General features: G+C 47.3%; 1 long non-coding RNA gene across 1 annotated transcript in view; it reads right to left on the reverse strand.

Moving 5' to 3' along the window:
- Nucleotides 1-622: 622 nt before the first annotated feature.
- Nucleotides 623-20,882, reverse strand: part of LOC137541931 (uncharacterized) — a 57,135-nt gene continuing 36,875 nt past the window's right edge. The window contains exon 2 of the long non-coding RNA XR_011025307.1: nt 623-1,106. This is a non-coding gene — a long non-coding RNA (uncharacterized lncRNA). The remainder of the gene's footprint in view (nt 1,107-20,882) is intronic.

A 20,882-nucleotide genomic window follows, 5' to 3' on the forward strand; every position in this document is an offset into this window, starting at 1 on the left:
GGGTCTGGGGGGGGGGGGGGGGGCGGCCGCGGCGAGAGGAATTGCGGCGGATCGGCGGGTAGCGGCGGCGATCAGATGCTACACGCAGCTAGCAAAGTGCTAGCTGCGTGTAGCAAAAAAAAAATTATGCAAATCGGCCCAGCGGGGCCTGAGCGGTGCCTCCCGGCGGCATAGCCCGTGCTCAGCACGGGCTTACCGCCAGGGAGGTTAACACATCAGGTACACTTTTATGTTTGATGCTGTTATTGTGCATTCTGCTGATCTGTGTTTTATAGTTTGTTGTATTTCTTGCTGTTGTGAAGCTTACCAGTTAATTCCTAACACATTCAGCTGGCAAAAACAATTGCATGCCTTGGACATGAGTGATGCACATACCCCAGGCATCTGCACTCTGCAGACAAATGGGGCAGATCAGCTTGTGGTGGCACATGGGCACTGTAGGACCATGTTACTTGTTGTCTCCATGGGCCTCTCTACTGGACTTGGTGAGACTGGCTGGCTTGTTTATGGCATGGCACATGTGGTGCACTAGACATGCCCAGTGTTCTGCCCCTCTGTTGGAATTATAAAAAAAACCAGATACTCCACAGCCTGTCCTGTCCCCTGAGAAAAACTCAAAACAGAAAAAATACACCTTTATTTCAAATTCAGGGTCGTAACAATAGACCATGCAAGGGATGCCTCCGCAGGGGGCCCAGAAGCCACAGGGGGCCCGTGGGGGGAACAGTTTGAGTGTCTGACAGCTAAGGACATGGAGAGAAAAAACGTATTCTGCTCTCGCACCATTGTTATATTGACTGCATATGACACAGATAAGGACTCATACACTGTCCCTGCTCCTTAGGGTTCATAAAAAAACATCTGTCTCTAACTGCTGCAAAGTTCTGATGACTTCATGTACAACCTTACAAAGTAGTCACGTTTTGAAAAAAAGTTGAAGACTTTCCCTTTTCAGCAATCACTCCGAAAGGATTCCTAGATTCTTATCACACACAGGCTAATGACCTTATGGCTCTGATTACATTTACAACACAGTGGAGTGGAGATTGATGTCTGACTGTTGCTGCCTTTTTGAGAGCTTGTTGTCTCACATGGAGTCCAAGATCCTGTAATAACAGTATCAATCAGTGACATTTTTAATGTTTTGCCAAAGTTACAGTAAATACTATATCTTCTTATGTTCAGCATGCCATTGTTGTTCCTCCATATAGCATGTGCTCTCATGTAGTAAGATAATACGGCTGTGTGTGTATGTATGTAGTGGGAGCAGAGCTTCGACAAGGGACTTGTCGGCTGCAAGGGGCTGGAGGAAGCCCCGGGTAAGTAGATCTAGGGGTAGCATAGATTGCCTGACGTTTCCTTTAAGTCTAAGTGTTTTTATCAGCATGGGGAAAACACATTGGTCCTGTAATGAACAGCGGAGATGCCGCCGCATGGTCTAGTGACAGGGCGGCTATCTCCGCGGTCAAACCGGCGGTTTCCGCGCAGCGACACACGTCTGGCTTGGCTGGACCTTCTAGTTCACACAGATGGAGAGCTACGCCGCGCGCCAGGCGACAGGACAGTTATATCAGCAGAAGGGGAATCAGTTGATCAGGCCGATCAGCTGATCCCAGCTGGACTCTGGATTGGCTGAGTGGCTCGGGCGGAGCTGCACAACACTGCAAGTATATATAGATCTTGCTTGTCAGTTGCTGCTTGTCTGCCGTTGCGAATGATTACGTGTGACCACTCAGACCTCAGTCAGATCCTACAGTGTGTTAGAACCAGGTGGACCTGGGAATTCACACTTAGCCAGATTACGCTATTGTTATATGCTGTGTTATACTTTAGACCAGTTCCAGGGTGTTGTGACCAAGGACCTCACACCCAAGTTTAGGATTACTGTGTCATTACTGTGTTATACTTTAGACCAGTTCCAGGGTGTTGTGACCAAGGACCTCACACCCAAGCTTAGGATTACTGTGTCATTACTGTGTTATACTCTAGACCAGTTCCAGGGTGTTGAGACCAAGGACCTCACACCCAAGCATAGGATACTGTGTTATTCTTTAGACTAATTCCTGGGTGTCTAGACCAAGGTCCTCACACCCCAGACTAGGATTGTGATTTATATCTGTTATGACCATTTGCTCGTGTTTTGCCGACCTGGCCTGGCCGACCCTTCTGGCTGTCACTCATCCCTTGAGCGTTCAGTCTGTCTGTACTACCCGTGACACTATTCCACCAAGTGTCAGTTAGCTGCAAGGACCTCTTGCTCATCCGAGAGTCCTTCCTGCAACACAGCCAGTGGCCTCTATCCCATTGGAGTCCCTTGGCTGCAGTACAGTCTGATTTCCAGTTTACCAAGGAATCACTGGCTGCCAGATTATCACTATCTCCTCTCTCTAGGAGATAGTCCCTGCACAGTCCAGGGCCACCTGCCCCTCAGGTGGTTCCTGGCCGAGCTGCCTGTATCTCCCGCCTCACGGGAGATAGCCTACAGTTACACTTAACACTTATACTTCATTAGGTGTCCAGAGGTTAGTCATACTTGTATTATTGGTGATTCTGCAGATCATCCATAATCAGGTATACATCTGTATTGTTGATGACTCTGCAGATCATCAATAATCAGATTCTCTCTGTGTGCTGACACCAATCGTTACAGGTCCTCAGTTTTCCTGTGCAGAAAGCGAGGGGGGTGGGAGGGCCCCATCCAAAGCCTTGTACCTGCCGTATCTGTGACTTTTACGTCAACTTCATCTTAGGGTTATGACATCTGCACTTCACGAACTTGGTTGACAGCAGCCCCATTCTGTAGGACGTCACATCACTGACACAAGTATTGGCTTATCTTATCTCCTACCTTCATCAGTAAAGCAGCCTGCGCTCGCTTGCACACATGCCAAAATACTAATGTTTACCAGCTTCAGAGATCAGCTTACATAATGTGGTATTTATAAGGTGGGGACATTTCTTGGCAGCACCGAGTGTCAACATACCAGTTCTAGAGACAGTGCTGAAACACTGGCAGTGTAAATAGCTTCACTCGTAAACACCTTGCTTCACGAAAATAAACTCCAGGCTGGTGGAGTGTGCACCGCAGAGGGGAGGAGCTACTATCAGCTAATACTGGGTGACCAATAGCAAGATTTTCTATTCAGAAACTGTTACTGTTTTGCACTTTAGTTCTGTTGTCTTATAGTATTAAGTGTACTTATGATGAAGATATGGGGTTAACTCTAAATTGTCCCCAGATTATTCATGTAACTAATTATGACTCTTTACTCCCTTAAAGCAGAATATAACCCAGCATTTCATATTTGCTCTAAAACATTGTTTACAGCATATTATATGAAATCAGCATATTTTTTTTATTCGAAGGGTTACACACAGAGCTTGAAAGTTCAGTGCAGTGAAATGTGGACACATCCGAAGATTTAGATTATGTTATCTTGTGTTTACTTAAATGTATCAAGTGAGGAATGTGACACATTCTCTGACTGCGGAGAAGCAGCTCAACACTCAAAGCATGTCTGCCTTTAATACATAATGAATAAAAACAGTTATTAATACAATGCAAAGTCAGCTCACAAAGCAAAAAACTGTACTTTTGGAAACCTATAACTTCTAAATGAATAATAATACTTATGCACATATGCAAATATGATAACCGTATGGCATATAAAAAGTAGGAAAACATGTTTTTATTGAATATTATGTCAGGGTTTTAAATCACTTTAAAGAGATCTGAGGCCCCCAGCTGCATATTGTTCTTATTTTAATTACATATGACACACTTTATTGGCAATCTTTAAACTTAAAGGGTACCAGATGTGAAAATAGTAATAGAAACGGAGGGAGCAGGCATATAGTCTTACCTGTCCTGATGCCTGTCGCTCCCCCCATTCTCTTTTCTGCCCCCCGCATTATGCCTAAATGCCCCCCGGGACCCTCTTCCAGGTTGCCGGAGTCAGGCTTTACTGCTCAGATGCTGGCCAGGCTGTGCGCATCCTACAGCGCACGCCTGTGGCTGGGAGAGCTCTGCACATGCATATGACTTAATTCACATGACGTAGAGACATCACTGTAAGACGCGTACAGCCCGTCCAGCACCTGCTCAGTAAAGCCCGACTCTGGCGACCCGGAAGAGGGATCTGGGGGACATTTAGGCATAATGTGGGGGGCAGAAAGGAGAACAGGCGAGCGACATGCAAAGGAAACCAGGAAAAAAATGATTGACTCGCATACATGCCCCTTTTCCAGTATAGCCCCCTCCAGAATAGCCAGATGTGCCCCCGGTACAAGTCAGCCCCCTCCCCATAGCTAAAGGTGCCCCAAGGATGATGCAGCAGTGTCTCAAGAAGCAACTAGATGGTGTCATAGATTTGAGATACAGCCATTGCTACACAGGAAGCATCCCCGATCATTGCACTGCAAATAAATTGCTTGCACGCTCAACTCCACAAGCCAGGGGACATAGGTAGTCTTGAGCAATGCACTCTGCACACCATGTTGCCGGGGATGGAGGGCATAGTGTGTATCCAGGCTGAAGTACTTCCTCACATGTGGTAGGAGCGTGCGAGTGCTGCTGTAGGCTTGGACTGCTAGGCTATAAACAAAATACATGGCAGCCGGTCAGCATAATGGTAGTAGCGGTGGGGGAGGGGCGCCTTTTCCCCACACAGCACCTCAAGCAGTTGCTTGTACTGCCTTTTGGTAGAAGCACCCCTGTTCACAAGGGAAACATCACTGTTGCAAATTACAGATGCAGAAGAGTCTCAATCTTTCACTTGTAATATTAAAATACTTAACTCAGGAAGAAGTGAAGGCAAGACTAAATAAATAAAAAATAGACAAGGCACCTGGCTCGGATGGCATAAATCCTCGGGTCCTAAGGGAATTAAGTTCAGTTAGAGATAAACCCCTTTATCTTATCTTTTTTGTGAGTCTCTTTCAACTGGCAGAGTCCCAGTGGATTGGCGTACAGCCCACATTTTCCCATTATTTAAGAAGGGCAAACAATCAGATCCAGGAAATTATAGACCTGTAAGCGTAACATCAGTTGTATGCAAACTATTTGAAGGGTTACTAAGAGATACTATGCAGGACTTCATAGTAGAAAATAATCTTATTTCTGAGCATCAGCATGGGTTTACTAAAGACAGGTCCTGTTTGACTAACATGCTCAGCTTTTATGAGGTAGTGAACGCTAATGTGGATATTGGGAATGCTGTAGATGTGATATACTTGGACTTTGCTAAGGCCTTCGAACCTGTTCCCCACTGGTGCAAAAGTTGAGGATGCAAGGACTGGGGAAGAGTCTGTGTGCATGGATAGGGAACTGGCTAATGGACAGAAAACAAAGAGTTGTGGTCAATGGATCATACTCAAAATGGGAGACTGTTAGCAGTGGGGTCCCACAGGGATCTGTACTGGGTCCAGTGCTCTTCAATTTATTTATTAATGACCTAGTAGATGCAGTAGATCATCAACTCTCAGGAATATAGTGACATATTGCAACAGGATCTGGAAAGGATGGCTATATGGACACATAAATGGCAGATGAAATTCAATGTTGAAAAATGTAAAGTCATGCATTTTGGTCATACCAATGGCCTAGCACCATATAAAATAAATGGGATACAGTTGGGGACATCAAACTTGGAGAAGGACTTAGGAGTACTCATCGACAGCAAGTTACATAGTTATTTTGGTTGAAAAAAGACATACGTCCATCGAGTTCAACCAGAGAACAAAGTACAACATCAGCCTACTCCCTCACATGTCCCTGTTGATCCAGAGGAAGGCAAGGAAGTTAAATAATCGTATTCAATGCCAAGCCGCTGCAGTTAAAGCTAATAAAATTTTGGGATGCATTAAAAGGGAAATATAAACTTGAGATGCTAGCATAATATTGCCCCTATTTAACTCTCTAGTAAGGCCACATCTGGAATATGGAATTCAGTTCTGGGCACCACATTACAGGAAAGATATTGCAGTTTTAGAGCAGGTGCAGAGATGAGAAACAAAATTGATATGAGGGACGGAAGGTCTCACTTACCAAGAAAGGTTAGATAAACTGGGTTTATTTAGTCTAGAGAAAAGACGCCTTAGAGGGGATCTAATTAACATGTATAAATACATCAGAGTGCAATATAAAAGATTGGTGGATGAGCTTTTTGTCCCTAGGCCTTCTCAAAGGACTAGCGGACATGATCTGCGCATGGAGGAAAAACATTTAAGCCATTTATTTAGATAAGGGTTCCTTACAGTAAGAGTGATTAAGATGTGGAATGCATTGCCACAGAAAGTAGTTATGGCAAATTCTATATCTGCATTTAAAGGGGACTTAGATGCTTTCCTTTCGTTGAAAGACATCCATGGCTACAATTACTAGGTAATGCCCAGTGATGTTGATCCAGGGATATTATCTGATTGCCATTTGGAGTCAGGAAGGAATTTTTTTACCTTTTGGGGCTAATTGGACCATGCCTTGTAAGGGTTTTTCGCCTTCCTCTGGATAAATATGTGAGGGAGCAGGCTGGTGTTGTACTTTGTTCTCTGGTTGAACTCGTTGGACGTATGTCTTTTTTCAACCTAAACAACTATGTAACTAAAATCTCTAAAAACGTCTGTAAATGCTCATTAATGTTAAGGTCTGGGGATTGTGGTGGCCAGATGAGATGCTCAACTTCATTAGAATGTTCCCCGTGCCATTCTTTAACTATTCTAGCTGTATGGATTGGGGCATTATCATCTTGAAAGATGACATTCCCCTCCGGAAACCGTTCTTGAACCATAGGATGAACTTGGTCACCCAAAATTCCTAAATAGTCTCTGCTGTTAATTCTTCCATGAAGGTGTGAAGGATTGCGGAAAAGCCGCCGTGTGCTCTGACGGCGCGGCGGCTGGTTCCGCGTTCAGCCTGGCGGTTTCTGCGCGGCGACATGTGTCTGATGTGGTTCAGCCTTCCTGTGCACATAGGCTGAGGAATGCGCACGCCGAGAGGCAGAAGCTTTATGGGAAGCAGAAAGGGGTCAGCTGACTCTACTGGTCAACTGATCCCAGAACGAATGGCGGTTGGCTGAAGGGGACTGGGCGGCGCTGATCTGCGCTGCACTATGTAGCTGCTTGTCCTTCAGTCTCACGTTGTCTGCCGTTGCGAATGCTTATGTGTTGGCACACAGACCACAGTCAGATCCTACAGTGTGTTAAGAGCCAGGTGGACCTGGGGATTCACACTGAGCTAGATTACTCTTGTGGCTATGTTGTGCTTTAGACCAGTTCCAGGGTGTTGTGACTATGGACCTCACACCCAAGACTAGGACACTGTGTCAGTTCTATGTTATGCTTTAGACCAGTTCCAGGGTGTTGTGACTAGTGTTGGGCGAACACCTAGATGTTCGGGTTCGCGAACGTTCGCCGAACATCGCCGCGATGTTCGGGTGTTCGCGCCGAACTCCGAACATAATGGAAGTCAATGGGGACCCGAACTTTCGTGCTTTGTAAAGCTTCCTTACATGCTACATACCCCAAATTAGCAGGGTATGTGCACCTTGGGAGTGGGTACAAGAGGAAAAAAAAATATTTGAAAAAGAGCTTATAGTTTTTGAGAAAATTGATTGTAAAGTTTCAAAGGAAAAACTGTCTTTTAAATGTGGAAAATGTCATGTTTCTTTGCACAGGTAACATGCTTTTTGTCGCCATGCAGTCATAAATGTAATACAGAGAAGAGGTTCCAGGAAAAGGGACCGGTAACGCTAACCCAGCAGCAGCAGCACACGTGATGGAACAGGAGCAGGCGCAGGAGGAGAAGGCCATGCTTTTTGAGACACAACAACCCAGGCCTTGCATGAGGACAAGAAGCGTGCGGATAGCATGCTTTTTAACGCCATGCAGTCATAAATGTAATAAAGATAAGAGGTTCAATAAACGGGGACCGGGCGTCAACGCTAACCCAGCAGCAGCAGCAGACGTGATGGAACAGGAGGAGGCGCAGGAGGAGAAGGCCACGCTTTCAGGTGCAACTCAGGCCTTGCATGAGGACAAAAAAATGTGTGCGCAAAGCAATGCAATGAGTAGTTTTCAGGACACAATGGGCTATTCGGAGGAGCTATTCCCACCCCCACAATCTTCTACCTGTGAAAGGTCAATGGAACAGCCACAAATGTTGTGCCCGGATTCACAACCTTTTTCTGTGGAAAATGCACCTCGCACTGAAATGCAAGGCGAGGCCGAGGATGAACATGACGTCAACAACTCAACATGACGCAAAATGGGGGCGGAACAGAAAGCTGCTTTCAATGTTTTGAAGGCCTTAATTGCCTCCGGTGGCCAGTTAGATGCATCATTCATCACACCCAAATCCCAGAGCAATGTGTGCAGGAATTTGAATCGCAGGAGGTGTACCGAGATCATCTGGACAAGTGACCAAGTGACAAGTGACCAAGTGACAAAGTGACCAGTGACAAAGTGACAAAATGACAAAGTGACAAGTGACAAAGTGACAAGTGACAAAGTGACAAAATGACAAGTGACAAAATGACAAAGTGACCAGTGACAAAGTGACAACTGAGAGGTTGTTCTGGGGAGCTCCACTGCACTCAGTCGCATATGAGGAGAGGTCTCGTCGGGACTGCTGATCCTCCTCAGCTTGCTCAAAGCCTTGAGGGTTCCTGAAGATCCTCTGCTTGGAGTTCGCCGGGGTTCAGCTTGGTGTCGGGGTCGGCGGCGTCCTCCTCACTCCAACGTGGCAGATCTTCTGTTGGAGGAAAAAAAAAAAAACATTGTTAAAAGTCCAGTACCGCTTCTGAAGGACTCACCAAGAGATGCAGGAGATGCTTCATCGCTCGCTGGGTGATGTCCCTCCCTACGCGCTGGAATTCTACGCTGCACATGCTAGCACGCTTTTGCGCAGTGCCGAGGCGCATTCCAGCAGCTAGCTACCAAGCTTCTGTGGATCTGATTGGGCCACCATGTTAGATCTCTGCCAAGTCCTCCAAAATTTTGAGCAATCCACGTTGCGTGACTGAGCAGTGACAACTCTACAGTCAGCATTACAATACCACTGCTGTGTTTACTGAAGAAATCAATGTTGAAGATGGAAACCGCTGGCATGATGCAAGTGGGGGATTCTGAAGATGAAAACGATCAGCGTGATGATACCAACATCAGGCAACCTGCCTCAGGAAACGCTGGTCCCAGCTATGACAAAGAACAGGACGAGGAACAGCTGGAGTTGGAGCAGGAATTGGATGCCCCCACTGCCGAGGGACAGAGCGGTGCACGTTGGACTTCCACAATTTAGCGGGAATGGACAGCAGAAGAGGAAGAAAGTGATGCTGGTGACGAATATGGTGCATCACAACAATCACAACGCTCACAAGAACATGAAGACAGAGGAGTCTGGCAGGACTCTCTGGCACACATGGCTCAATTCATGCTAGACTGCATTGAACGCGGCCCGCGCATTATTCACTATTCATTATTATTCATTATTCTGGAATCTGGACAACACCAATTACTGGGTTTATACCCAGTTTATACAAACACAATGTTAAAAAACTGATTGAAGAAAGTGTCAGACAGGTCAAAAATGGAACAATTCCAGCAGGCCCTTGACGATGGAGACTTTAGAGAGGAGATTGACATCCTCCTCCTTCTCTAGCCAGTTGTACGCCGACAGACTGACTTCAGCAAACCCAGGAGGACCAGGAGGGCAGCAAAGAACACAAGCTGCTGCTAGTGCCGAAAAGGGAATGGTATTGGCAGTGTCCTTGGAGTGGGAACATTTTCTGACACCCATGCAGCAGCCCACAGAACAGCAATCGGGCAGTTCCACGTCCTCCAACACCAATCGCCTGGAGAAGATGGTCAAGGTCCAGGACTACATGTCAGATGGCGTAGCTGTGTTGAACAATCCATCTGCAGACAGACGGTGAGTGTGACAGGCAGCACAGAAGGACCATGGCAACTCACTCATAGTACCACAGTTTGATAGTGCTGCCCAAAAAATTATATGGATCCGTGGACCCGGGCACTGCGGGCAGTACTGGGAAGTGGGAACGCAGATTTTAGTACCTAAACACACGATACAACATGTTTTCCGGGGTCGGACTCTGAGGCACATACAGATGGTCCCGATCATCATCCTCATCATACAACTCTTCTCCTGAGTCTGACCCACCCACCACCTCTGCCACCCCAACATCCCCAGACACAGACCCCTCATCGTCCTCAACATTAACTTGGGATGCTGGCCTGAGCCAGACCTCCTCCTCCACATCAGGCCCCATCATCTCCTCAATGGCAGCCCTCATTAATCGCTCTGGCGACGGACCGATGGACACAACGTTCTCCTCCGGGGAGGGCTGCTGCTGACCACTGGCTGCTGGGGTGGAGTTTATAGCTTGCGTGGGGCGTTGGCTGTTGCTGTTGTTGGGAGTGCTGCTCACAGCGGAGGTCTCTGAGGAACTCATGGTGAGCTCATATAGTGGTTGGCGGTGAGTGGAGTATTACTGATCCCAGCAATATACACACTGACTGGCAGAGTACGCAATGCTATATAGTCTGGCTGAGCGGTGTACACAGAGTGGCAGTACACACAATGCTATATAGTCTGGCTGAGCGGTGTACACAGAGTGGCAGTAAACAGAATGCTATATAGTGTGGCTGAGCGAGCGGTGTACTACTATTCCCAGCAGACACAGAACAGTAAACAGAATGCTATATAGTGTGGCTGAGCGAGGTACACAGAGTGGCAGTAAACAGAATGCTATATAGTGTGGCTGAGCGAGCGGTGTACTACTATTCCCAGCAGACACAGAACAGTAAACAGAATGCTATATAGTGTGGCTGAGCGAGCGGTGTACTACTATTCCCAGCAGACACAGAACAGTAAACAGAATGCTATATAGTGTGGCTGAGCGAGGTACACAGAGTGGCAGTAAACAGAATGCTATATAGTGTGGCTGAGCGAGCGGTGTACTACTATTCCCAGCAGACACAGAACAGTAAACAGAATGCTATATAGTGTGGCTGAGCGAGCGGTGTACTACTATTCCCAGCAGACACAGAACAGTAAACAGAATGCTATATAGTGTGGCTGAGCGAGGTACACAGAGTGGCAGTAAACAGAATGCTATATAGTGTGGCTGAGCGAGCGGTGTACTACTATTCCCAGCAGGCACAAAACAGTAAACAGAATGCTATATAGTGTGGCTGAGCGAGGTACACAGAGTGGCAGTAAACAGAATGCTATATAGTGTGGCTGAGCGAGCGGTGTACTACTATTCCCAGCAGACACAGAACAGTAAACAGAATGCTATATAGTGTGGCTGAGCGAGGTACACAGAGTGGCAGTAAACAGAATGCTATATAGTGTGGCTGAGCGAGCGGTGTACTACTATTCCCAGCAGACACAGAACAGTAAACAGAATGCTATATAGTGTGGCTGAGCGAGGTACACAGAGTGGCAGTAAACAGAATGCTATATAGTGTGGCTGAGCGAGCGGTGTACTACTATTCCCAGCAGACACAGAACAGTAAACAGAATGCTATATAGTGTGGCTGAGCGGTGTACCACTATTCCCAGCTGCGATACAGAGCACAATGCTATACAGTGGCGGGTGAGCGGTGTACCACTATTCCCAGCAGCGACACAGAGCACAATGCTATACAGTGGCGGGTGAGCGGTGTACCACTATTCCCAGCAGCAACACAGAGCACAATGCTATACAGTGGCGGGTGAGCGGTGTACCACTATTCCCAGAAGACAGAGTGGCAGTAAACAGAATGCTATATAGTGTGGCTGAGCGAGCGGTGTACTACTATTCCCAGCAGACACAGAACAGTAAACAGAATGCTATATAGTGTGGCTGAGCGAGGTACACAGTGACAGTAAACACAATGCTGAGCGAGCGGTGTACTACTATTCCCAGCAGCGACACAATGACTGGGGGGACCCTGGCTAGCGTGGCTGGAGTGCGAACTACCCTGCCTGCCTACCCAAAGCTAAACCCACAGACAAATGGCGGAAATATGACGTGGTTCGGGTATTTATTTACCCGAACCACGTGACAGTTCGGCCAATCAGAGCGCGTTCGGGTCCGAACCACGTGACCCGTTCGGCCAATCACAGCGCTAGCCGAACGTTCGGGGAACGTTCGGCCATGCGCTCTTAGTTCGGCCATGCGGCCGAACGGTTTGGCCGAACACCATCAGGTGTTCGGCCGAACTCGAACATCACCCGAACAGGGTGATGTTCTGCAGAACCCGAACAGTGGCGAACACTGTTCGCCCAACACTAGTTGTGACTACGGACCTCACACCCAAGACTAGGATACTGTGTCAGTTCTATGTTATGCTTTACACCAGTTCCGGGGTGTTGTGTCTACGGACCTCACACCCAAGACTAGCATACTGTGTCAGTTCTATGTTATGCTTTAGACCAGTTCCGGGGTGTTGTGACTACGGACCTCACACCCAAGACTAGGATACTGTGTCAGTTCTATGTTATGCTCTAGACTAGTTCTGGGGTGTTGTGATCACGGACCTCACACCCCAGAACTAGGGTAATTCGGTAGGCTAGTTCCAGGGTGTTGTGATCACGGACCTCACACCCAGAGCTAGGATTGTATTGTATGTGTATTTGCCTTAGCCCAGTTCCAGGGCATAGATAATAGGCCCTCACACCTAATTAGGGCCAGTCTGTTCATATTAGCAGCAGGGCTTCCTGCAACCCAGCCTGGGTCCCTCTCCTAGGGAGTCCTCAGGCTACAGGAATATTCCCCACAGTCAGGGGAGTATTCCTCAAGTCACTCAGGCCACCGGGGTCCCTGGTGGTCTATACTTTACAGTTGTACTGTTACACCAAACACTCACATTATACTGGTGTCCAGAGGTTAGACATTCCCGGATTATTGGTGATACTGCAGATCATCCATAATCTGGTGTATATCTGCATTGCGGGTGATTCTGCAGATCACCAGTAATCAGATTCTCTCTGCGTGTTGACACCCATCGATACAGAACGGCAGACCAAAACAATATGGACGCACTTGACAGTCGTCTGCTTGCATTCACCACCTCGGTGGAGAATTGCATCAGCGTGCTGGATAGTCATCAGACCCAGATCAATGCTTTGTCTGGGTCTATGCAAGCCCTTCAGACGACTGTTAATGCAGTGCGGTCCCCTCTTGTTACCGATTTACGCATGCCGGTGCCCGAGAAGTTTTCTGGTCACAGATCTGACTTTCGAAACTTTAAAGATCGAGTGTTATCATACTTTGGGTTAAGACCTAATTCATCTGGTACTGTCGCACAGAGAATTATCTTTATTAAGACTCTGTTGACAGGGGATTCTCAGACCTGGGCATATGGTCTGCAACCAGGGGATAAGGCCCTGACCTCGGTGGAGGAATTTTTAAAGCTATGGCTATAATTTACGATGATCCGGATATTGCTTCGACCGCTGAGCGGAATCTCAAGACTCTGCGGCAGGGCAAGGATTCGGTAGAGATTTATGCAGCTGAGTTCAGGAAGTGGGCGGTGTCGGCTAGATGGGGCTCATTCGCACTGTTAGACTGCTTCTTGTCAGGATTATCAGATGCAGTTTCTAGTCTGATGTTAGGCTATCCTGAACCAAAGTCCATTGATGAGGCCATTACACTAGCAGTCAGAGTGGATCGTCGCTTACGATATCAGAGGCAGACTCGGGGCAGGAATAGTGTGATATATGTTTCCTATGCCTCGTCTCCACCTACGTCACCTCCTCCTGAACCCATGCAGATTGGTAGGTCAAAATTGTCTCGGGTCGAGCAGAGTCGCAGGAAAGCCGAGCAGCTCTGTTTGTACTGTGCAGAGGAGGGTCATAAAGGGCAGAACTGTCCCAAGAAGTCGGGAAACACTGCCACCTAGGAGTAGTCAGAGGTAATACCCTAGGCGTGCAGAATTTATCTCTTCATGATGATCGGTTGCTTCTCCCATGTATAATTTCATGGGAAGGTCAGACAGTTTCTACTGAGGCCTTTCTTGACTCTGGCTCTGCGGCCAATTTTATCGACTACGAATTTGCCAGAAAATTGGGAATTCCTATTCTCCCATTAGATCATAAAGTGTTGGCTACTGCGGTGGATGACTCTCCTCTGCAGAGTAAATACCCTCTGTCTCAGACTCCAGAGTTGGGGGTCACCATAGGGGTTTTACATAGAGAGAGTCTGCAGTTTTTTGTGTTACGGATGGCAACTTCCACGGTTATCCTTGGCCTGCCGTGGTTACGACTTCACGCCCCTCAGATTAATTGGGCCTCTGGTCAGCTAACGAGCTGGTCTACCCACTGCCATCATCATTGTTTGGCGAAGGTAACCATGGGTAACACCAGAATTCAGGTGTAAGGATTGCCAGAGCAGTATAAAGAATTTGCTGATGTATTTTGTCCTAAGGCAGCAGATAGACTACTTTCAAATCCTAATTATGGGTGCGCAGGTGCTGAATAATATGGATGGAGAATTAATCGATAATAAATGGATCAATATTTTATTATAAAAGTCAAAATTACATGCATAATCCACATGCATTACACTCAATCACACTGTATCCACACATGCATGGGAGTCATATGGTGTCCATTAAAAAATGTGTAAATTACATATATACTTAGAGACTCCGCAGGGTTTTTCTTTAAAAATACTAAAAGACTGAAAGAGTATCTCTAATCAATCCCACAGTTCCGTGGCTGTTATCAGCTTTCCCTGTATATGTTTATGTCCCAAACAAATTGTTGTCCACAAATATGCACTATATATACTGTTTGGTGGGTTTTGAAAAAAAAAAGGTTGATGTCACCTGACACTGTGGTATTCCTGATGCTTAGTTCGTTTTGAACTCCCGACCTGGGTAGCGGCGAGCTACGCTTTGATCTCTGTGGCTCCACGTAGGTACTGGACGGTGTCACCGGCCGAGTTCTCCTATAGTCTCGTGGGAACTCGCCGGACTCTCCAGTCATACAACTCAGAGCGCTCCTGCGCGGTGACGTCACGTCTTTTCCCAGTGGTATGGAGCTGCGTATTGGTCCGCTCTATTTTGTGTTAAGCTCCGGGTTTTCACCTTGCTGTTTTGCGTTCCACGGCGCTTCCTGGATTGGATGCGTTCCACAGCGCTTCCTGGATTGCAAGAGTTGAAATAGTACTGATTCTGAGGAAGACAATAGTTATTGTCGAAACATGTCAATCAAAGTCAGTCTGTAGGGGCGCCCCATTGACTGCTGAAGTACCGAGCACTAGGAGGTTTGACTGACATCTGAAGTTGATGCTAAAAAATCTGCTGTTTATTTCAACTCTTGCAATCCAGGAAGCGCTGTGGAACGCATCCAATCCAGGAAGCGCCGTGGAACGCAAAACAGCAAGGTGAAAACCCGGAGCTTAACACAAAATAGAGCGGACCAATACGCAGCTCCATACCACTGGGAAAAGACGTGACGTCACTGCGCAGGAGCGCTCTGAGTTGTATGACTGGAGAGTCCGGCGAGTTCCCACAAGACTATAGGAGAACTCGGCCGGTGACACCGTCCAGTACCTACGTGGAGCCACAGAGATCAAAGCGTAGCTCGCCGCTACCCAGGTCGGGAGTTCAAAACGAACTAAGCATCAGGAATACCACAGTGTCAGGTGACATCAACCTTTTTTTTTCAAAACCCACCAAACAGTATATATAGTGCATATTTGTGGACAACAATTTGTTTGGGACATAAACATATACAGGGAAAGCTGATAACAGCCACGGAACTGTGGGATTGATTAGAGATACTCTTTCAGTCTTTTAGTATTTTTAAAGAAAAACCCTGCGGAGTCTCTAAGTATATATGTAATTTACACATTTTTTAATGGACACCATATGACTCCCATGCATGTGTGGATACAGTGTGATTGAGGGTAATGCATGTGGATTATGCATGTAATTTTGACTTTTATAATAAAATATTGATCCATTTATTATCGATTAATTCTCCATCCATATTATTCAGCACCTGCGCACCCATAATTAGGATTTGAAAGTAGTGTTTTTTAAGGTGGGAGGAGGGGGATACCCACCTCATCTGGGAAGCAAGAGGTGGGCAGTATCAGGATCTTTTTAGCTTTATTCAGGCAGCGCCATCTAACTTTTGTTGAGCAGATAGACTGCCTCCTCACCGTCCCTTTGATTGTCCAGTTGACTTAAGATCTGGTTGTATGCCCCCTAGGGGTCATCTATATAACTTGTCCGGGCCAGAGAAATTGGCAATGCAAGAATACATCAAAGAAAATGTAGCCAAGGGTTTTATCCGTCCCTCTCGGTCACCTGCGGGGGCCGGGTTCTTTTTTGGCAAGAAAAAAGATGGGGGCCTACATCCCTGCATTGACTATCGGGGCGTAAACAAGATCACAGTAAAAAATCGTTACCCCCTGCCTATGATTGATGATTTATTTTCTCAGATCACAAATGCTAAAATTTTCTCGAAATTGGACTTAAGGGGTGCATACAACCTTGTACGTATCAGGGACGGTGATGAGTTGAAGACATTCTTTAATACACCCGATGGGCATTACGAGTATCTGGTGATGCCCTTCGGGTTGTGCAACGCTCCTGCCGTCTTCCAAGAGCTGATTAACGAGGTCTTTAGACCGATTTTGGGCAAATTTGCCTTGGTATATCTCGATGATATACTGATCTTTTCAGCTACTCTTTCAGAGCATCGGAGACATGTCAAGTTCGTGCTGGGAAGACTAAGACAAAATCAATTGTATGCCAAACTGGAAAAGTGTATTTTTGAGGTGACCTCTGTTGCTTTCTTGGGGTATTTAATATCCACCTCGGGCCTATCTATGGATCCTGGGAAGGTCTCTGCAATGCTGGACTGCCCGCAGCCTCTGGGTTTGAAGGCCATCCAGAGATTCCTGGGTTTTTGCAAATTACTACAGGAGATTTATAAAGGAGTACTCTACAGTGGTCGCGCCCCTCACCAGTCTTACCAAGAAGGGGGCTGATACTTACCACTGTTCCGAGGAGGCTCTTATGGCGTTTGACACACTGAAGAAACTGTTTTGTTCTGCACCAATTTTGAGACACGTTGATGTCACCTTCCCTTTTATACTGGAGGTCGATGCCTCAGAGGTGAGGGTGGGGGCTGTGCTGTCTCAGCGTTCTGGTTTGCAGGGTAAGCTTCACCCATGTGCCTACTTCTCTCGTAGGTTTTCCCCAGCAGAGAGAAACTACGATATAGGTAACTGAGAACTCCTGGCCATCAAGTTAGCCTTTGAGGAATGGCGGCATTGGCTAGAGGGAGCAGAACACATTATCATTATTTTATGGTTAACACGGACCATAAAAATTTAGAGTACATAGAAAACGCTAAGAGACTCAGTCCCCGACAGGCCCGGTGGTCACTGTTCTTTTCCAGATTCAATTTTGTAATTACATACACTCCTGGTAGTAAAAACGTTAAGGTTGATGCCTTGTCCAGGTGTTTCGAGCCCGAGACGGCACAGCCCTCAGCACCCGAGACTATTCTGCCTTGGAAGGTGGTTTTGGCAGCCACAGATACCTGGAAGGATTGGGCTGCCACACTGGCCCCATATCAGCAGGATGTTCCTGAAGGAAAGCCTGAGGGAGTGTTGTTTGTGCCCCTGCCTTTTCGCCTACAGCTCTTACAGTTATTTCATTCTCATAAGAATGCTGGTCATCCAGGGGCCACCAGGACACAGGATCTCCTTGCCAGGTGTGCATGGTGGCCATCTTTAGCCACGGACTGTAAGGAGTTTGTGAGAGAGTGTGCTGTGTGTGCTAGGAGTAAACCTTCCCATCAGGCACCAGTGGGAACTTTGCAGCCTTTGCCGGTGCCAAATGAACCGTGGACTCATCTGTCCATGGATTTTGTGGGTGAACTCCCCAGGTCAGAAGGCATGTCTGTCATTTGGGTGGTAGTAGACAGATTCAGCAAGATGGCCCATTTTGTCCCTCTGAAAGGACTCCCCTCAGCCCAGGAGCTGGCTAATCTCTTCATCCAGCACATTTTCCGGCTGCGCGGCATTCCGGAGAATGTGGTGTCAGATAGGGGAGTCCAATTCGTTTCTAAGTTCTGGAGGGCATTTTGTCATCTAATGGGCATGGATCTTTCGTTTTCATCAGGCTACCACCCGCAGACCAATGGCCAGACAGAAAGAGTCAACCAATCCATGGAACAGTTTCTCAGATGTTATGTGGCTGATGCGCAAACCGACTGGGTTAAGTTTTTGCCTTTTGCAGAGTTTGCGCACAACAATCTGAGAAGTTCTTCCTCTGGGTTTTCCCTATTTCAGGTGGTGTCAGGAAGGTCACCTAAGTTTGCTCCTTTGCCAGTGACATCTAGTCCTTTCCCAGCATTAGAGGATTGGCAGGGGGCGTTAAAACAGATTTGGGCTATGGTGAAAACAAATTTGGAGTAGGCATTCAAGTCTCAGAAAAAACAGGCGGACAAAAGGCGGTCTACTGAATGGGACTTTTCACCAGGAGATTTGGTCTGGGTGTCTACGCGACACCTGGCACTGAAACAACTGTCACCCAAATTGGGGCCTAGGTTTGTTGGGCCTTTTCCAGTGACCAAAAAGATTAATGCTGTCACTTATGCTGTAGATCTTCCTACCAGTATGCGAGGTGTAAGATCTTTCCACGTGTCATTGCTCAAGCCGGCAGTACAGGTGGATTCTGCTCCCCCCCCCCCTGTGTTGATTGATGATCAACCTGAGTATGAGGTTGAAAAGATTCTGGACTCACGGCTAGTGCAGAACTCCGTGCAGTATCTGGTGCACTGGAAAGGTTATGATGTGGAGGATAGGACTCGGGTGCCAGAATGTCGCATGCACGCAGAGGAGTTAAGGAAAGAGTTCCATGACTTACATCCTGGGAAGCCTGGCGGGAAGTGTTCGGAGTCCACTCCTCGGGGGGGGGGTACTGTGAAGGATTGTGGAAAAGCCGCCGCGTGCTCTGACTGCGCGGCAGCTGGTTCCGCGTTCAGCCCGGCGGTTTCTGCGCGGCGACATGTGTCTGATGTGGTTCAGCCTTCCTGTGCACATAGGCTGAGGAATACGCACGCGCGCGCTGAGAGGCAGAAGCTTTATGGGAAGCAGAAAGGGGTCAGCTGACTCTACTGGTCAGCTGATCCCAGAACGAACGGCGGTTGGCTGAAAGGGACTGGGCGGCGCTGATCTGCGCTGCACTATATAGCTGCTTGTCCTTCAGTCTCACGTTGTCTGCCGTTGCGAATGCTTATGTGTTGGCACACAGACCACAGTCAGATCCTACAGTGTGTTAAGAGCCAGGTGGACCTAGGGATTCACACTGAGCTAGATTACTCTTGTGGCTATGTTATGCTTTAGACCAGTTCCAGGGTGTTGTGACTACGGACCTCACACCCATGACTTGGATACTGTGTCAGCTCTATGTTATGCTTTAGACCAGTTCCAGGGTGTTGTGACTACGGACATCACACCCAAGACTAGGATACTGTGTCAGTTCTATGTTATGCTTTAGACCAGTTCCAGGGTGTTGTGACTACGGACTTCACACCCAAGACTAGGATACTGTGTCAGTTCTGTGTTATGCTTTAGACCAGTTCCAGGGTGTTGTGACTACAGACCTCACACCCAAGACTAGGATACTGTGTCAGTTCTATGTTATGCTTTAGACCAGTTCCAGGGTGTTGTGACTACGGACCTCACACCCAAGACTAGGATACTGTGTCAGTTCTATGTTATGCTTTAGACCAGTTCCAGGGTGTTGTGTCTACGGACCTTACACCCAAGACTAGGATACTGTGTCAGTTCTATGTTATGCTTTAGCCCAGTTCCGGGGTGTTGTGACTATGGACCTCACACCCAAGACTAGGATATTGTGTCAGTTCTATGTTATGCTCTAGACTAGTTCCGGGGTGTTGTGATCACGGACCTCACACCCAAGACTAGGGTATTCGGTAGGCTAGTTCCAGGGTGTTGTGATCACGGACCTCACACCCAGAGCTAGGATTGTATTGTATGTGTATTTGCCTTAGCCCGGTTCCAGGGCATAGAGAATAGGCCCTCACACCTAGTTAGGGCCAGTTTGTTCATATTAGCAGCAGGGCTTCCTGCAACCCAGCCTGGGTCCCTCTCCTAGGGAGTCCTCAGGCTACAGGAATATTCCCCACAGTCAGGGGAGTATTCCTCAAGTCACTCAGGCCACCGGGGTCCCTGGTGGTCTATACTCAGAGTTGTACTGTTACACCAAACACTCACATTATACTGGTGTCCAGAGGTTAGACATACCCGGATTATTGGTGATACTGCAGATCATCCATAATCTGGTGTATATCTGCATTGCGGGTGATTCTGCAGATCACCAGTAATCAGATTCTCTCTGCGTGTTGACACCCATCGTTACAAAAGGGAAATCATTTGCCTGGCGGATTTCCAAGAAATAGCACCCCAGATCATCACAGAACCCCGCCATGTTTTATGGTTCGGAGAAGGCAGTCTGGATGAAATGCTTCTTTCGGCTGTCTCCAAACGTACACTCGGCCAGAAATAAGGTAAGCGATGATTCGTCAGAGAAAATCTAATTTTTCCACTGCTCGAGGGACCAATTCTGGTGGTTTCTACACCACTCTTCTCACACGCTTTGAAACATTTGTCATTGAGAGCAGAGGTTTTCTAATTGCAGTTCTTCCGTGGAATCCAGATTTGTGCAGCTCCCAATGAACAGTTTTTGTGGAAACTGGGTTCTGCAGGTGTTCATTCAGCTCTGCAGTGATTTTAGGAGCCGTGGTCTTGCGAGCTTTTGTAACAATTCGATTTAGAGTCCGACGGTCTCTCTCAGACAACTTCGACTTTCGGCCACACCTGTGCTTTGCT

The sequence above is a fragment of the Hyperolius riggenbachi genome, chromosome 12, assembly GCF_040937935.1.
Source record: "Hyperolius riggenbachi isolate aHypRig1 chromosome 12, aHypRig1.pri, whole genome shotgun sequence".
Classification (NCBI taxonomy): Eukaryota; Metazoa; Chordata; class Amphibia; order Anura; family Hyperoliidae; genus Hyperolius; species Hyperolius riggenbachi.